Source organism: Dermacentor albipictus, unplaced genomic scaffold, assembly GCF_038994185.2.
Source record: "Dermacentor albipictus isolate Rhodes 1998 colony unplaced genomic scaffold, USDA_Dalb.pri_finalv2 scaffold_76, whole genome shotgun sequence".
NCBI lineage: Eukaryota > Metazoa > Arthropoda > Arachnida > Ixodida > Ixodidae > Dermacentor > Dermacentor albipictus.
Window position 1 is genome coordinate 256,840 of NW_027225630.1, and position 19,507 is coordinate 276,346.

Sequence of the window (19,507 nt, forward strand, 5' to 3'; positions counted from 1 at the left end):
AACGGGGTGTTAGCGCCACCAAGCTGTAGTTGTTATGTAGCCCAATGTCCCACCTATGTTAGAAAAAACAGCAAAAAACACACACACACACAGCATGACTTCCCATAACCAAACTTTCTGAGTTTCTATTGTTAACTTTGTACGCCTCCGTTGTTTCTCGTTTCCCTACTTCCACCAATCATCTCTTACTAATCGCTATTGCGGACGTGTTTACTTTCACCCTGCTCTTGATGAACCCAAGTGCTTCAAGGAGGTCATTCAATCCTAAATCGACCGCTGGGCAGAGGTCTTCGCATTCTAATAAACATGCTCCATCGTTTCCCTAGCTTTACCGCAGCAAGCATATTCTTTTTCTTCCTTCTTATATCTTGCTTTATAAGTGCGTGTTCTAAGGCATCCCGATCTCGCTTCGAGAAGTAATGAGCTTCCCTTTGAGTTATTGTAAATTGTTTCTTTCCTGATTTCGTTTTTTTTTTCTTTCTTAAGCAGTTACTCGGGGCAGGTTCCTTTTCCATTGCAGCCACCCACGAGATTATCTCACCCTCTCTGACTTCCCGCTTGACGTCCGTTCGCTCTGTTCGTCTCTCGCCGTGGCTACCCACCGCGATAACAAAATGGCCGCTTCTCGCAAAAAACGCATGGAGGAAAAAAACGAAATACAAGAGAGAGAGAGAGAGAGAGAAAGGCAAAGGAAAGACAGGGAGGTTAACCAGAGATTATCTCCGGTTGGCTACCCTGTACTGGGGGAGGGGAAAGGGGATGCGATAGGTGAGAGGGAGAAGGATTAAAAAAAAGGAAACTACACACACACCCACGTACACACAAACTGTTTCTGTGGGCACTGTCACGCAGCCCGCAAAGGCGTTCCTAGTGTTATGCAGTGCACCGTACAATCCTGCGTCACACAGTGAAGTCACAATCTATCAGAAAGTCCAGTGTCTTTTAAATACCGCAGTAGCGCCTTCATAGCCGATCGCGCTGATGTTCGCGTAGGCCAGTATCCAAGGATCTTGTTTTCTGTTAGTGGGCGCTTGTCCAGTTTGTCTAGGGTGGCTGAGAGGACTGCTCTTTGCGGGTTGAAACGAGAGCACTCACAAAGAAGGTGCGCGATTGTTTCATTGCACCCGCAGAAGTCACAAAGTGGGTTGTTGGACATTCCGATAAATACAAGATATGATCGAGGCCCTGATTTTACGTTTTCGAAGCCGGAAATGCAGCCATGTTGGTGTGCCATCTCCCTTTGCGCTTCCAGTCAGCTTGCCGGAGCAGATAGGCGTGCATTGAACGTGCATTGCTGCAAGCCGCTAGAAGTGTGTGCTGCCGACGCGCGTCAGAACAAAGCCTACGAACCTTCTGTAATACTTTTAGTAATGACGCGCTCCTGTGCTTTTCCGTGGCACGTTGAAGAAGGCGACGAAGACCTTCGCCGTGGTTACTTGAGTGTCTCTGTTGCTGGCTGATACTCAAATTCATTGAACCTAAGCACGTCAGCTTGTGTCGCGAACAGAATGTCCTGCGAGAAAGACACGGGCCGAAGAACTTGTTCGTATCTCCGCGAACAAGGCCTTAGTGTGTCCATCGAAAAATACGCGTTAATCACGTTTACGCGCAAACTCATACCGTGCTTATACCGCAAACTCATACCGCAAACTCATACCCTGCTTCTCTAAATGACCAGGGTTCCAAAACCAGACGTATTACCGTTTCTTAGCTGTGGTTATTGACAGGGACCTTTCACGGAGCCCCACTGCATCGACCTGAAGCGGAGACTCATTTGGGTTCTACATATAATGAGGTTCGTGTGCGGAAAAACCTGGGGCATGTCGGTACGGTTCATACCGCAGCTGTACAGAGCACTGTTTCTGGGCTCTTTACGGTACAGCTTGCCGGTTTTGGCGAGCACATGTAAAACAAACATTCGTGCCCTCGAGAGCTTGCAAGGCCAGGCCCTACGGACATGTCTTGGACTGTACCACGATGCGCCTCGACTCACGCAACATTCATGCTTACCAGAGACTACTTCGCTCCATCATATGTAACGATTGACAACCTTAGAGGACACATTTCCAAGTCACTATATTGCTGCTTGGCCAGCAAAAAGACCTCAAGCCACATTTTCCAAACTTGTTGCGACACATCAAGGCTACCTTCTGTCAGGCTTTACCCAGCAGCAAGACCACTGTTACCCCTCTGGTGCCTACGACATTCACAAGTGCGCCTCACGATTCCGGCAATTACTAAGAAGACCCGTCAATCAACAGTGGCTCTACATCAGTTCACACTGTCATTACTGAACGAGGCATATGGACAAAGAACGCAGATTTAGTGATGGATCTGTATCAACCACCAGTCCCACAGGCGCTGCTATAATCGCGGCCTTACAAGTCACAATTACGTTCAAAGTATCCCATATAACGACCTCTACGGCAACAGAACTTGCCGCTCTAGGTGCCGCTGTTAGTTACATTGCCCAAGCCAAACCTCGAAAGTGGGTGGTTGTTTGTGACTCCAAGGCAGCCCTTCAGATTCTGCAGTCATCCTTACGACGTCTTTTTACGACATCTTACGATAACTCCTTACGACATCTTACGATGACTCCTTACGACATCCTTACCCTGTTACTGGGGGTAAGACATCCTTACGAAGACCCGTGAACAACTGGTGTGTGAGACCAGAGAGGTTCTCTATCAAGCACTCGTAAATGGACGTGACATATTCCAACGGTTTCCGGGGCACTGTAGCATCGTCTTAAATGACCTTGCTGATGATGCCACCCGGTAAGCCCATGAAGAAAGCGTGACACTTCCTATACCATTATCAAGGACAGACAGTGCGAAGGGTCGTTTACTTGCTCGATCCAAGAATGAAACTTTGTGGAACACCCCAATTTTCTCCAACTGCCGTCTCCACCGGCTGGATCCTACATTGAGGCTGCAGATTCCATCGAACTTCTTCCGCCGTGATGCAACTTTACTTTGCCAGCTCTGGTTTGGGGTGGATATTACAAAAGCCTACCCATTCCTTATTGGAATGACCGACACACCGATTTGTGACTCGTGCAAATGTAAAGAGATGATGACACACGTGTTGCGTTTTTTAAATCTCTGAGATCGAACGCGACGTTCTTTGGACGGTGTTAAACCGATTAGATAGAAGACCATTTTCAGAGACTTAGGATTCTTGGACCATGGCACCACGCGTCGCAGGCTCACAAATCGACGTGGTCCCTGCTACGTTTCATGAAATCGACTGTCCTCAGTGACCGATTATAGGCGCGAAGTTATGGACATCCGCACGTATTCACACTGATAGTACCTTCTTCCCTCGTTCTCCTTTCCTTTCTTCCTTTAAACACCCACACCTGTCTAGGGTCCCTATTGCAAAATCCAGTTCCACTGGGACCCAGTGCGCCGGATTATGGGGCCAGTGCCGCGCGCTGGATGCTGGGGCGCTGGGCAGGCGCAGCGTATTGGGAAGCGCGGGCTACTCGTGCGAAAACGAGCTCTAGCGCGGTAAATATGCGGTGCCTGGACGCCGCATATATTTTTTTAAATACAGAAAGCACCAAAGAGCGTTTTAGTGCAATAAATAAAAAAATAAAAATAAAACTGCTCCGACCAGCATTTGATCGTCCGATCTACAGATCCCAAGCCTGGCACTTTTGTTTTTTTTTTGTTTTTTTTCTTTATTACTGACATGACAACATACAAAACAAGACATTTTAACAATACACAACAGTCACGACAAAATATCTGCCTTGTGTTGGTGGTCATGGGGCTAAAAACGCTTGAAATTCGCAAGCTCACTCATAACACTGGGCCATGTTGGTTTTTCTTTTTGCAAATTCTACATTTCCTTAATATGACAAATGCTTTCAATGAAGTATTCTGAAACAGGCTGGGCGTTTATTTCGGCATGTCTCATGGCCATTCTAGTTTTCCATAGCCTATGTAAGGACACCAGCATGAACATGTAATAGGGTACTTTGTCTTCATTTAGAGTAGGCAAGAAACGAATCCCATATGGTGTAATCGGCAAGTCCTTTTTTAGCGTTCTCTGTAAGATATATATCCCAATGGAACACAGCATCCCAGCAGTCAAGAAAAATGTGTTCAACTGTTTCGGGTTTCCGGCATAGTAAACAGTTGACGCTCCAAGGCACGGAAAGTCCTTTTTCATCTAGCCACAGTTTCACACGTAATGTATATTGGTGTGGAGCTGGAAAAAGGACTTTACCGACGGGCGTACTGGCATTCGTTTTACTCTTTTTAGTACGTCCTTTTCAAGTCCAATGCAGAACATCGAGTGATACAATGGCACCGGCAACATTATGTCTACCAGGTCCTTATATAAGCGCTTTCGTGGTACCCTACTTAGGTATTCCATGGAAAACCAAACCTTTAACAGCTGAAAAGCCCAGACTACCTCTTTTAGGAAACCACGCACTCTGCCTTGACTGCTCCGGTGTGACGATACAATGAATTCAGGTATAGCTTCGCTCAGCCTTGTTTGAAACATAGTTAATAAAAATGGGTCATTTCGGTCCCGTAATTAAACAAACCTCGACACAATCTGCCTAATGAACAAATGTGCCAGACCTAATCCTCCACTTTTAATGGAACGAAAGAGATTAGTGCGACTGGTGCGCTCCCAGTTTGAACCCCATACAAACACTTTATCCCGACAAAACAAAGCTATGTCGTCCGCGTATGCGAGTACTTTCCCTTCCGCGGACTGCGCTCTGCAACCCAATATTCTATCGTCATTCGTTATTTTCCTACAAAGCAGCTCTAGGTATATTGCGAATAAAAGAGGGGACAAACCACACCCCTGGCGCACAGATGACCGCACGCTAAAGCTTTTGGTAGCCTCCTTGTTTATAATGACGCTTCCGGTATAGTCTTGATAGCATATCTTTACCCAGTCTAAGATCAAATCCCCCACATTTCTATGTTCTATAATACTGAAAAGAATTTCATGGGCCACACGGTCGAAAGCCTTCTGCATATCTAACTGTAACATGGAACAGTGTTCACCTAGGTCGTTACAGTATTCTAATATGCTTCTGGCAATATGAATGTTTGTGTAGATAAACCTTCCTTTAATCCCGCATGCTTGATGCGACCCTACTATGCTGGTCACCACTCCCTGTAATCGCTTTCCGAGCACTCTTGTAAATATCTTATAGACTACATTCATTAGTGATATCGGCCGGTAAGTGTCGACAGCTAACAATTTTTCTGGGTCCTCTGATTTCGGTATCAGCACTACGTGCGGTGTCCGAAAAGATGGAGGAACCTTTTTTGGCGCGTAGGCCTCCTTAAACAACCGTAACAGGATCTCGCTGACATCACTTTTGAAGGCTTTATAAAAGGCCGCTCCGAGTCCATGAGGTCCCGGGGACTTGCCTACAACTAAATCATCTATGGCTCATTCCACTTCAGTGATGCTCAGAGGCCATTCCAGACGCTTTTGAATGTCTTCCTATAATTGCGGCATGTTTGACAAAAAGTCCGTGTTGAATTCTTCTGTGACGTCTTTAGCAGTCCCGAATAATTTGCTATAATGATCAAGAAACGCCTCTTCAATTTTTTTAGGTTTGCTCGTGATCTCGCTCTCGTATCGAATCATTCTGATTTCATTTCGCCTCGCGTACGCCTTTTCATCAGATAAGGCTCGTTTTGTCGGTGTCTCACCTAGCCAAACCCTTTCAGCTCGTGCCCTTATAACTGCTCCTTTGAAATTCTCTTCTTCGATAAGTTCGGTTCCCAGGTCTCTCGCTTTCCACGGTGTACAAAAATTCAAGCTCACGTTGCATTTCATTTTCTTTTTTCCTTTTATTAAATTTCTCTTTAGCGGCTTCTTCTATAGCACTGATCTGGACTCCTTGTTTAAAGCTCTCCCATAATTCCAGCACGTTGCCATCTTCGGCCCCCGATCAAATTATCTAACTTTTCTTTCACGCTTTCACAAAAGGATTCGTTCATTAACAGCCCATCGTTAAACTTCCACAACTTCCAGTTGACTCTCGATTTTCTTTCTTTGATACCTACACTAAAGGATACAAGGCTATGATCGCTGAACGAAACGTGTTTCACACTATAGCTGCCGCACATTGGAACAAGCTCCAGTGCGGCATTCCCTCTATCTAGCCTTGCGTGACTTTGCCTTTGAAAATGTGTGAATGGAGGCGTGCCGTTAGTACGCAGGAAATGACCGACGTCATCCAGATTAGATTCTTGCACTAGTGTGTTTAAAAGTAAAGCACTTTTGTCACGCACTGGACGGTTTTTCACTCGATCGGTCGCGAAACATACACAATTAAAATATCCTAGCAATACGACATTCCTGTCACACTGTAAATGCTGACTTACTCTCTCAAAGAAAGGCACACACTCACTTTCAATGTTGCGGGTGTAGACACATACCACGCGCCAACCTACGCCCAAAAAAAAAAATCCGCAAAAGCCAGTCTTCCACTTTTACAAGAAAAAAACTCCTTCTTCTCTAATTCCCAGGCGATGGAAATCTGTGAGAGAATACATCATCATCATCATCATCAGCCTGGTTACACCCACTGCAGGGCAAAGGCCTCTCCCATATTTCTCCAACAACCCCGGTCATGTACTAATTGTGGCCATGCCGTGCCTGCAAACTTCTTAATCTCATCCGCCCACCTAACTTTCTGCCGTCCCCTGCTACGCTTCCCTTCCCTTGGAATCCAGTCAGTAACCCTTAATGCCCATCGGTTATCTTCCCTCCTCATTACATGTCCTGCCCATGCCCATTTCTTTTTCTTGATTTCAACTAAGATGTCATTAACTCGCGTTTGTTCCCTCACCCAATCTGCTCTTTTCTTATCCCTTAACGTTACACCTATCATTCTTCTTTCCATAGCTCGTTGCGTCGTCCTCAATTTGAGTAGAACCCTTTTCGTAAGCCTCCAGGTTTCTGCCCCGTAGGTGAGTACTGGTAAGACACAGCTATTATACACTTTTCTCTTGAGGGATAATGGCAACCTGCTGTTCATGATCTGAGAATGCCTGCCAAACGCACCCCAGCCCATTCTTATTCTTCTGATTATTTCTGTCTCATGATCCGGATCCGCAGTCACTACCTGCCCTAAGTAGATGTATTCCCTTACGACTTCCAGTGCCTTGCTGCCTATTGTAAACTGCTGTTCTCTTCCGAGACTGTTAAACATTACTTTAGTTTTCTGCAGATTAATTTTTAGACCCACTCTTCTGCTTTGCCTCTCCAGGTCAGTGAGCATGCATTGCAGTTGGTCCCCTGAGTTACTAAGCAAGGCAATATCATCAGCGAATCGCAAGTTACTAAGGTATTCTCCATTAACTTTTATCCCCATTTCTTCCCAATCCAGGTATCTGAATACCTCCTGTAAACACGCTGTGAATAGCATTGGAGAGATCGTATCTCCCTGCCTGACGCCTTTCTTTATTGGGATTTTGTTGCTTTCTTTATGGAGGACTATGGTGGCTGTGGAGCCGCTATAGATATTTTTCAGTATTTTTACATATGGCTCGTCTACACCCTGATTCCGTAATGCCTCCATGACTGCTGAGGTTTCGACAGAATCAAATGCTTTCTCGTAATCAATGAAAGCTATAAATAAAGGTTGGTTATATTCCGCACATTTCTCTATCACCTGATTGATAGTGTGAATATGGTCTATTGTTGAGTAGCCTTTACGGAATCCTGCCTGGTCCTTTGCTTGACAGAAGTCTAAGGTGTTCCTGATTCTATTTGCGATTACCTTAGTAAATAGTTTGTAGGCAACGGACAGTAAGCTGATTGGTCTATAATTTTTCAAGTCTTTGGCGTCCCCTTTCTTATGGATTAGGATTATGTTAGCATTTTTCCAAGATTCGGGTACGGTCGAAGTCATGAGGCATTGCGTATACAGGGTGGCCAGTTTCTCTAGATCAATCTGCCCACCATCCTTCAACAAATCTGCTGTTACCTGATCCTCCCCAGCTGCCTTCCCCCTTTGCATATCTCCCAAGGCTTTCTTTACTTCTTCCGGCGTTACCTGTGGGATTTCGAATTCCTCTAGACTATTTTCTCTTCCATTATCGTCGTGGGTGGCACTGGTACTGTACAAATCTCTATAGAACTCCTCAGCCACTTGTACTATCTCATCCATATTAGTAATGATATTGCCGGCTTTGTCTCTTAACGCATACATCTGATTCTTGCCAATTCCTAGTTTCTTCTTCACTGTTTTTAGGCTTCCTCCGTTCCTGAGAGCATGTTCAATTCTATCCATATTATACTTCCTTATGTCAGCTGTCTTACGCTTGTTGATTAACTTCGAAAGTTCTGCCAGTTCTATTCTAGCTGTAGGGTTAGAGGATTTCATACATTGGCGTTTCTTGATCAGATCTTTCGTCTCCTGCGATAGTTTACTGGTATCCTGCCTAACGGAGTTACCACCGACTTCCATTGCACACTCCTTAATGATGTCCACAAGGTTGTCGTTCATTGCTTCAACACTAAGGTGCTCTTCCTGAGTTAAAGCCGAATACCTGTTCTGTAGCTTGATCTGGAATTGCTCTATTTTCCCTCTTACCGCTAACTCATTGATCGGCTTCTTATGTACCAGTTTCTTCCGTTCCCTTCTCAGGTCTAGGCTAATTCGAGTTCTTACCATCCTGTGGTCACTGCAGCGAATCTTGCCGAGCACGTCCACATCTTTTATGATGCCAGGGTTAGCGCAGAGTATGAAGTCTATTTCATTTCTAGTCTCACCATTCGGGCTCCTCCACGTCCACTTTCGGCTATCCCGTTTGCGGAAGAAGGTATTCATTATCCTCATATTATTCTGTTCCGCAAACTCTACCAATAACTCCCCCCTGATATTCCTAGTGCCTATGCCATATTCCCCCACTGCCTTTTCTCCAGCCTGCTTTTTTTTGCCTACCTTGGCATTAAAGTCACCCATTAGTATAGTGTATTTAGTTTTCACTCTACCCATCGCCGATTCCACGTCTTCATAGAAGCTTTCGACTTCCTGGTCATCATGACTGGATGTAGGGGCGTAGACCTGTACAATCTTCATTTTGTACCTCTTATTAAGTATCACAACAAGACCTGCCACCCTCTCGTTAATGCTATAGAATTCCACTATAGAATACACACTATGAATAGTAAGACAGCTACCTGCGTCAAGGTACACTGGATTCAAGGCCATTCAGTGAACCCTCACAACATTGCTGCTGACCAGCAGGCACACTGCCCTCCTAATCCTGATCCTCCACCTATTCCCCTCCCACCCCAACCGTAACTCGCTGCGGGCCCGTAAAAATGTTCTCCGGCAGGACACACGCGCTCTTATCCCACCGTGTGTCTGCTCCCTCCCCCTTCACCTTACTAGGGCGGAGGAAGTTCTGCTTAGGAGGCTTCGGGCCGGGGTGGCCCTTACACCGGCTGTTGTCTCAAGGTGGAACTGGTCGCATTTACCACTGGGTGCTACGTGTCCATACTGCTCCGTTCCTGTGGTGGAATCAGATGCATACCACCTAATATGGACATGTACGGGTTTACAATCGGAACGCTCGCGTCTCCTACTGCAAGCCGGCCTCCGCTACAGTGTGACAACCAGCTATGACCGCTGGATACATGACAACAGATTTCACAAAACACTGCTTCAATTCATACACAACACAGGCCTCACAGCACACATATAATACACATATACGCTCCAAGAATTATGCCTTAAGGGCAAGCCTTCATCGCAATAAAAAAAAAGAAACTGCAGCACCATGCGATTCGTCTGTTCCTCACTTTCTATCTTTGTCTCCTGCACCGCTGCTATATCAACATGTGTTTCTAAGAAAAGCCGGCTAAGCTGGTATTGCCGCTTTCTGGCACCAAGACCGCGGACATTTATAGTAGCGAAACGAAGTGCAGTGTTTTGAGCCATTGTTATTTTTCATGAAGAACAAACGAACCGCATGGTACCCACCTCATGCGTCCGGGGTCACAGCTGCCTTCGCATCTTGCCCAGACCTTCCGTAGGTGCCATGGCAGCCTTCGGAAGGCACACTTGATGTCCCTGTCATGGCGTTCCATCGTCCCTTGAGTTTGGCTTGATCACTAAGTAGACTAGAAGAGACGCCGCGAAGCACACGCTCTCGCGGCTACGTAGGCGGCGTCTCCGCCGCCCTGCGGTCCGGAGGTATGTTCGGACGCGGTCTCAGCGTTGACCGCCGAATGATCGCCGCCTTTGGCGGTGCACGGTCCTTCCGAGATCCTTGCAACCAGGGCCTCATGCTCGTCCAGCATAGCGTCATGGCCGCGCTTAGAGACTGAGGCGTCACTTGTTCCCTCGCTTACTTCCATGACCGCTGGCTCCTCAGGTGACTTCGACGGCGTTGTGGCATCCTGCACTTTCACGATGCCGGTGGCGTCGCCAGCTACGTCGGTCAGCTTTCGGCTTTCCTTGTTAACACTTGCGTCTTGGGGCATGTCGGGTGGGGTTAACGTTGCCGCATCAAGTTCCTCGAGTTTCGATGTTGCTTCGCTTGCAGCTTCTTTAGCGTCAGCCTCGTCCATGACGAGTTCCGCAGTGTCTTCTCCTCCAACTGGCCCCGCAACACTCGCGTACATCTTCACGCACTCAGATTCTTCGTGTCCGAAACGACGGCAGTGCGTGCAGTGAGGAACTCGGCATTCTCATCTGATATGGCCCTTACTGTGACACCGCAGGCACAGTGGCGCTCTTCCAGACGCGACTAGAATGGCCATGTCACCGGCTACGCCAAGGTGGTGTGGAAGGTCATCTAGCTTAATGCCGTTATGTCTTGGATCCCTTGAACTCTACACTTTTTCTTCGAGACCTCGGTCACCTTTCCGAATGGAGCAAGCGCTACACGCACATCATCGTCGGCCACATTGAAAAGAAGCCAGTGAAGCCTCAGACGCACGTCCTGGTTTGCCGGATCAATAACCAAACAACGTTGGCCCTTCACCTTCATTTCGTGGCATGCCAAAGCTTTATTCATCCCTTCCGTGCTCTTCAAAGTCACAGCCCATAAGTGGCTCATCTGATATGCTCCCAACGCTATCACTTCAGGGAGCAACCCAAGACGCGCAAACGTGTCCCGCAAATGTTCGACTCGGTAAGGCCTCGACCGGACATCCGCGTGCAAAAATAAAGTATTCAAAACACTACGGCCTGATGGCAGAGTAGACAAAACAACTTCGTATCCCTCGGTATCCATTCCGTCGATCCTGTCACCGCGGCCGCTGTTAGCCGCAACCACCGCTCCTTGGGAGCACATGAAACGCACGTCCTTCCACCTCGGTAGCCAAGACGCGTCTCAGCAGACGAACATACCCGGATAATTTGCCATGTCAAAATTGAGAAGCAGCTTAATTTCGAAGAGCTACGTCTCGTGCAGACATGGTAGGTGCGCTATCGCCCACCAACTGAAACTCATGCCTGTACTACAAAGAAAAATTTGCTGTCCGTATTCAGTAGCATGCTTGGAAGTGCCCCAACATCGATTGTCACTTGCGATTGGTATTTTAACTTCGAAAAAAGTCCTAAGTTAACCGCGGACCCGGGACGCTATATGGGCTGTTACTGCCGATTTCGACAGCCGTTAATTGTTCTTCACGTGATGGATAGGTAACATTTTCTTAGTTCAGTGATGCTTTTCAGTCAACACGTCTGTCTCGTCATATATCTTTGTCAGAGAAGCGCAGGCTAGTGCTGGGAGCCTTCGGCGATAGCACATATATACCTGTGTTTATGACACGTCACCGCTTCTTGTGCTGGCACTGTAAACATAAAAAAAATTGTTTATTTAAGGACACCGATGCGAAAGCTGAAAGATAGAGTGATTTATACTTGTTAGACGTCTTGATTCCTGAGCCTAGACGCGCCGATAGCGTGAAGGCGGACTCGGTGGATACGCTATGCCAAGCTTCGGTGGGGACCCGGCGCGGGTAGCTGGCGAAAGCTGAAATGTGTTGATACTAGGGTGGTTGCTTCGGCTAGTGTGTTGCTTGGCTAATGTGTGTATTTGAGCCTCATAGCTTTGTTTAGTACAATAAGGAAAGTGGAAGCGCAGTAATCACCTCAGTGCCTCAGCGCTTTGTTATCGGTGCGATAATATCAGTCAGCGATAGGCTTCGAACTCGGGATCCGTTCGCGCGCGTCTGAACGACTTCTGCATTTCATTTCCACTCCGCAACACTGCGACAACGGGGACAACTCCCACACATATGTTACGTGCGAACCACTAAAAAGCGTGGCGTCCTCTGCGTTTGCGTGGTTTCGTTCAAGAATTTAGCTATCCGCCAAGTCAAAGGGGAAAATGAAAAAGAAAAAAACGAAAGTGACCGTCACTGTCAAATGTCCACGAATAAACAGGGCAGCTCACGCACCTTCCAAGCTGTGACACGAAACCTTCCAAGTTCCTTCCAGGCTGCGACACGAAATAGGGTTTTATAACCCCAAAATATAGCGTTATTTACGACAAAAGACTAGTATCAAGCGATAAAATTGTATAAAGCATTTAATATTCAGCGGCGCTTGTCCTTGCGTACTGGAACCAGCGCGGCACACATACAACCAGCGCAGTTTCCAGGGCGAACCAGCGAAGTGCAGCGAGAACCAGCGCCTGTGCGCCCCAGCGTCATGGCAGTGGAACCAGCGTCTCTTCCACTGTGACCCAGCTCTTATCCAGCGTTCTCACTGGTGTCCCAGTGAGCGCCAGCGTACCCAGTGCGACCCAGTTCCAAAAAACGCGCTGGTTTCACACTGGAAGACGCTGGTTCTTGCAATAGGGGTAGCAAACCTGACGTGCGTCTGGTTGACCTTCCTACCTTTCCGTCCTTATTTTTTCCTCATCCTCTTCCTCCTGTTGTTGTTATGTGACCGCAGCCCGGACGATCACGTTTGCCAATAGCAGCATATAAAGAAAAGCTTTATGAATCAGAATGAAGAGAACTCGTGATTCTCATACCTTTGGCGCCCACGCAGCAAGGAAGCAGGTGCCGTTTTCTGATGGTGGGGAGATCAGCGTCACTGACACGCCATTTAGTTTTCGTTTGGTTTCAGGGTTGGCGACTGCCAAAATACTACATGCCGTAGCACCTAAGATGAATTTTGTGAAGTTGTTGGGAACATATGACTGTCGGGCTTCAGTGTTGCAAATGCAATACTGCCTCTAAAATCGCTAATTCAAACCTTATCTGCATTGGCTTCCAAGCTTTACAGTCGGGCAGCAGATGTGCAAATGCGCCTATAACAAGTTATCAGTGGAGCGCCCCGTGTTATTTGGTGCAGAAAATAAAACAGCCTGCATACCTGCTACATTACCGATCTCTGGGAACGGAAATGAATAGGGCGAGGCCCCCCCCCCCCCCCCCACACACACACACACGTATTCCCGGAAATTCTCGATATCTTCGCCTTCCTGACTACACCCAGAAAGGGTGGGGGGGCGGTGACAGAAGACCTATGGGCTCCGAGTGCCACACGACCTAGCTATACTAGCTAAATGCCACTGGACAATCTCCTTGTAGTGCACTAATGCGGTTGAAACATTTTGTCATCACAGGAAAGGGCAAGCTCGCGTCTCTGGGAACGTTCTGGGTCTCGGCGCATGAAAACCGATGATATTTTCGCCCGTGGTTTGTAAGTTTGTAGCCGAACTTCCGGTTCGGTAAAACGCAAGTGGTGCCCCTCCGGCTTGTTTTCTTCTGTGTAGGAACACTTTCACCATGTGCCGGAGTGTCATGAGCCTCGTATTGACAAACATTACCCGCACCGCAGTCTTCACTTCGGTCCTTAAACGCCGAACGAAATTACAGGAACACGGAGAACTTCGTGACTTTGAGCGGAGCGCACCTTGTCGCCAGCGTGTTAACAGGGGATTTAAATGACCGCTTTTGAAGATTAATAATTGCAGCAAGGAAAATCGCACTTTCGTGCACTATCTCAACACAATTGAACCATTTTCTTTCTGCTTTTACTGTGAAAACCAGTTATTTCGAAAAGGCGCGCAATAACAACACGCTCGGAACAAACGACGCGCGCTTTGCGACAGGCCTCTGACCGCAGCGCCACTCCTGCTGTCATGATGCGGAGAAGCAGTGAAGCGTGGGCGCGCGAGCGTGTCTACGGGTGGCGGATGTCTGCTGCGCTCGCAAGCCCGAGCCCCACCTCGAACACTGCGTACTGCAAGCATGAACAAGCGCCAGTCATCGGACGCAGATGACCTTATTACACTTATCAGCGAACTAATAAAAAGAAAGGTGTGGCCTCTACGTGCAAACGGAACTGTCATTTCTTTTTATCCTAAGACACACTGACGTTGAAGTTTTTATGCAGAATATGTGTTTAGCTCCTGAAAGCGAGACATATGTTACTGCCCATGTGTTGCGAGATGCTATATGTGATATACAACTCGAATCGCAAATGCGGAGTTGCCTATAAAGGTCGAAAACAGTCGAGTATCGTACTGCACCAGTGGAGAAACGCCGCGAACAAGTCTTTGCACCTTTCGGAGGCCCGCTACGCGCAAATACCTTACTTTTTTAAACCTCCGGCTCGCTTGAAGGCTCATTGTCTTAAAAAAAAAAACGATTTCAGCGCAGGGTATCGACCAACCGGCAAAACCGGGAATTCTCAGGGATCTTGAATAGTCTGGAAATACCCAAGGAAAACTCAGGGAATTTGTGCTTCTATCAGGAAATTAGGTGTCATTTTATTGAAAACAAACGAAAGTCGAGGTATTGCCAGCTCGAGTAAAAGAGAGGAATCGTGACGAACTGTCTTTGACGCCGTGTCGCCGGCTGGAGGAGTTGCCAGTATTGGGGGCGAGGAGTTGGAGTCGCCATCTGCAGTCGGAAGCGCCTCCCTTGCGTAGTATGAGGGATCACGCGGCGCGCTCCTCATACGTTTCGCTTACGGTGCTCAATAAGAACGCCACGCGGGAGCCCTTCTGGACATTTATGTAGGTACTCTCAAAACGAGGGAAGTTTTTGACTGGTGATATAATAATCATGGGCAAACTGAAAGCACAAAATCGTTTACAGACGCTATCTCTTTACCGAATACGTACGTACAGTGAAAGCCACTGCACGCGGTCGCCGCGATGGAGTCTCCCGTACCGGCTTCTTGCCTGAAAGGTCGGCAGTCGCTGAGGGCAAATTATGTAAAATATGTTTTTACAGTGGGTGGTCTGTATAACCAAATGGCGCATAACAGAACGAAGCCTCAATGCATGCTGCGATCACACGGGTTTGCGGCGACCGACTGAGCTTCTGCATGCATGTCCGTTCGCGATGTTTCGCTTTCACTGAGAGCGTTTTCGCACCATGCTGTGAGCTTTAGGCCGCAGCATGTGAGCATTTCAATGTGTGTTGCGTGGACGTTATCAGAGCTGTTCAAACAATTTCGTTTTAACAAGGGACTTCGACGCCTACGGCGACTGTGATGTGCCTTCGCGATGATTCCATATTTTTCTTCTAAATTATTTGGACGTTTCGATAATATTTCTAAAGTTGCGTCGCACTGTATGCGGTCAACGAGAGATTTCGCACTGCTTCTTTTTCGTAATCCAGTGTGTTAATTCATAACACAAACATGACCAAATGCCATGCCTTTATTTAATGTGCGTCTTACCACTCCCTTTCCATTCCAATGAACATGCCAGTGTCTAGCATCAACATGTTCATAGACCAAACCGTCGTGACATTAGCCGGGTAAGGAGCGCGGGCGAATGTGTCAGCGCGCGTTTTCTGCTACTCACCGAATATCGCAGTCCCGGCGCCTTAGCAGAAATATTGCTCGCGTCTGTGCTTGCTGCATATCCTAGTTGCAGCCGATGTCTGTCTGCCGGTTCTAAGTTTCGCGAGCCAAGCTTCACGCAGCTCCTTGTCCTGCGGCTACATGTGAATAAGGCTAACAACGGGCTCCGTTGCGTGCGTCCGGCACTGCGGCACCGAGCAGTAGCCTACCATGTTGCACGCCTCCAAAGGCAGCCACTATTTATTATATTACTTTCAAATGTTCTCAAGCAGACGCACAAGGTGGTAAAGCCTCACCACGTAATCAGAACCGCAGCGCAGCTGGGACTTTATACTTTCGTTTTCAGCTCGCTTCGGCGCTTCCGAAGCAGCCGACACGGCCCCTGTGTCCACGTGATCCCTCATGCCACGTCACGCCGACGGTGGCGCCAGCTTTTCCAGTGGTGAAGCTCGCCCCCAATACAGTCAGTGAGCGATTTTCTGGACGCTACATTTTTGGGATATGCCTGATAACGTGGACCAAGGAGGTTATATATAACCTCCTTGGTCGTCACTGACGATGTTGACGCATCAAACACGTTCGAGCCACCGGTCAAAGGGGGACCGAGAAGCATGTTCTGCACGGACGCGGACAAAGGGCATGGGGCAGCTAAATTCCTCGTCGTTCCGTCGTTCCCTTCGAAGCTCAGCGTGCAGTACGAAGAAGCGCAAGGTGGCAAGACGAGACCAGATGGGGACTAGCGACGCGGTCGATCGAGGTCATGATGAAAGCGGGGCGCCAGGACGCAGATTGGCAGGGGACTGTAACATCTTGGGGGAGCTGATAGTGAGTCAGCCCTTTCGTTGTTCCTCGATAGCCAGAGTTGCTTTCAGACCGCGACCCCCTCGAGTACGGCTACAGGTATGAGTCAGTCGTAAACATTTGAAACGGGAGGCGAAGGCAACTTCCGTAGAAGAGAAACATGTTGTTTTGTTTTAATTTTGAGCATTTGGAAAATATCGCGATTTAAGACTACAGTTTCTTTCAATATGTAAGGTATGAGCTTTGTTTATGTTTTGTTTGAGAAGCTCCGAGAATTGAAAGACGCGTTTTAAGTAAACTTGTATTTTAGCGAGTTGTTAGTAAATGAGTAAATAGGCTTTCTTTTTTTGTGTGTGTAAGTAACCTGAGTGTCAAGGTTATCAGTGAGAAGCCTATCGTAGCACGCGTGTGTTTTAGTTAACCTTCTTTTTTTTATAAGTGTTTTTTTTATTTTCTAAGGTTAAGCGCGTAGGTATTCAGTAAGTGCGTGATTTGCACTGAGAAGAGCTCTTAGTTCCTTTAGCGCGTGTCCTGTGTGGACGGAAGGAAGCAGATTTATGACTGGGTTGACTGGGTTGAGGGCAGCCGTATTCTGACTTCGGTAGTTAGCGTGCAGGGAACGAGTTATTAGAAGACACATTTGTTTGAAGGTTCCTTTGTGTTGCGTATGTTCCGCAAATTTGGTTGTTCGTTTAAGGAACGCGTCCTGTGTGGACTAAAGGAACAAATGTGAGTAAGCGTGATAAAAACTTTGTCTATGACGCAAGCACGTGTTTGGAATAGGGACCACAAAGCTAGCGCGATTGTGATTGCGTACCTGTGGAGTAGGCCAGACGGTTCGGTGGCAACAGTACATGAGATAAGTACGCCACTGTGATGGAGTAAGGATAGGCTGTTCGTGAACTTAGGCTACTTAAGTTATGCTTGGGTATTGGTAGTTGAGAGCCTTCGGTTTCATCATCAGCCTGGTTACGCCCACTGCAGGGCAAAGGCCTCTCCCATATTTCTCCAACAACCCCGGTCATGTACTAATTGTGGCCATGCCGTCCCTGCAAACTTCTTAATCTCATCCACCCACCTAACTTTCTGCCGTCCCCTGCTACGCTTCCCTTCCCTTGGAATCCAGTCCGTAACCCTTAATGACCATCGGTTATCTCCCCTCCTCATTACATGTCCGGCCCATGACCATTTCTTTTTCTTGATTTCAACTAAGATGTCATTAACTCGCCTTTGTTCCCTCACCCAATCTGCTCTTTTCTTATCTCTTAACGTTACACCTATCATTCTTTTTTCCATAGCTCGTTGCGTCGTCCTCAGTTTGAGTAGAACCCTTTTCGTTAGCCTCCAGGTTTCTGCCCCGTAGGTGAGTACTGGTAAGACACAGCTATTATACACTTTTCTCTTGAGGGATAATGGCAACCTGCTGTTCATGATCTGAGAATGCCTGCTAAACGCACCCCAGCCCATTCTTATTCTTCTGATTATTTCCGTCTCATGATCCAGATCCGCAGTCACTACCTGCCCTAAGTAGATGTATTCCCTTACGACTTCCAGTTCCTCGCTGCCTATTGTAAATTGCTGTTTTCTTCCGAGACTGTTAAACATTACTTTAGTTTTCTGCAGATTAATTTTTAGACCCACTCTTCTGCTTTGCCTCTCCAGGTCAGTGAGCATGCATTGCAGTTGGTCCCCTGAGTTACTAAGCAAGGAAATATCATCAGCGAATCGCAAGTTACTAAGGTATTCTCCAATAACTTTTATCCCCATTTCTTCCCAATCCAGGTATCTGAATACCTCCTGTAAACACGCTGTGAATAGCATTGGAAAGATCGTATCTCCCTGCCTGACGCCTTTATTTATTGGAATTTTGTTGCCTTCTTTATGGAGGACTACGGTGGCTGTGGAGCCGCTATAGATATCTTTCAGTATTTTTACATACGGGTCGTCTACACCCTAATTCCGTAATGCCTCCATGACTGCTGAGGTTTCGACAGAATCAAATTCTTCGGTTTAATTCTGCGTAAACATTTACTCTTGTGCATCACAACAGTCAGATCTGGTTGAACTCAAGAGAAACGTGAACGCTCGCTTTGGCGGCACAATATTTTGGGGACGAATTTGGGGTTTCCCAGTTGAGTGACTTGCATTGAAATTGTGATAGGAGGCCTGGTGGATTAACAGCTGATTCCGGGCGTTTGAACGCAGAGCGGTATTGTGTTGCCAAGTCGACTCTTCTGTGCCAGTTGTTGTGAGATGGTTGAAGGCATTCCAAGTACGCAGGGGTTGCAGAGGGCAAAGCCATCGTCTTGCTCGCCAGCCATTCTCATCCTGCCCAGCGGTTGCCAGCACTGGCCAGGCGAGATTTTCCGGGCCATGGAGGAGCTGTTAGAAGTGGCCGTACGGGGTGACAACGTGCCAGCTTTCAGCCCGCTGCACGTGTTCCAATCCAGCCAGACGGGGCGCACTTCAGAGAACTGCGAATAACCGGCAGCCACGTGGCGCGCGGTCAGCTCAGCAATTTGGTACTCGGCCGCACCACTCGGGACAAAGCAGAGTTCTACGAAGCCCTCTGACGTCGGCTCCGGACCTTTACACCTGTGTGTGTGTGCAACACGAGTATGTGAGCCCGCCTCCTCCAAGAGGGCGGGTCATCTGCGGTGACGTCGAACGGTGACGTCGAACGATGACTGGACGAACGTTTCCGTTCGCTTGGAATCAAGGGGCGACCAAGAGGATATAAGCAGCGATTGCCGGCTGCTAGTGCGTGCTCGTCGTCGGGAGCTGAGTGCTCGTTGTCATGCTCGAAAGGTACTAGTGAGCTGTGTGCTCGTAAGCTCTTTGCTGTATGCGTCGTCTTGTGTGCTCCATATGGGAGTCACGCTAGACTGTCGATGTATGTCTTGCCAAAAATGTTAATAT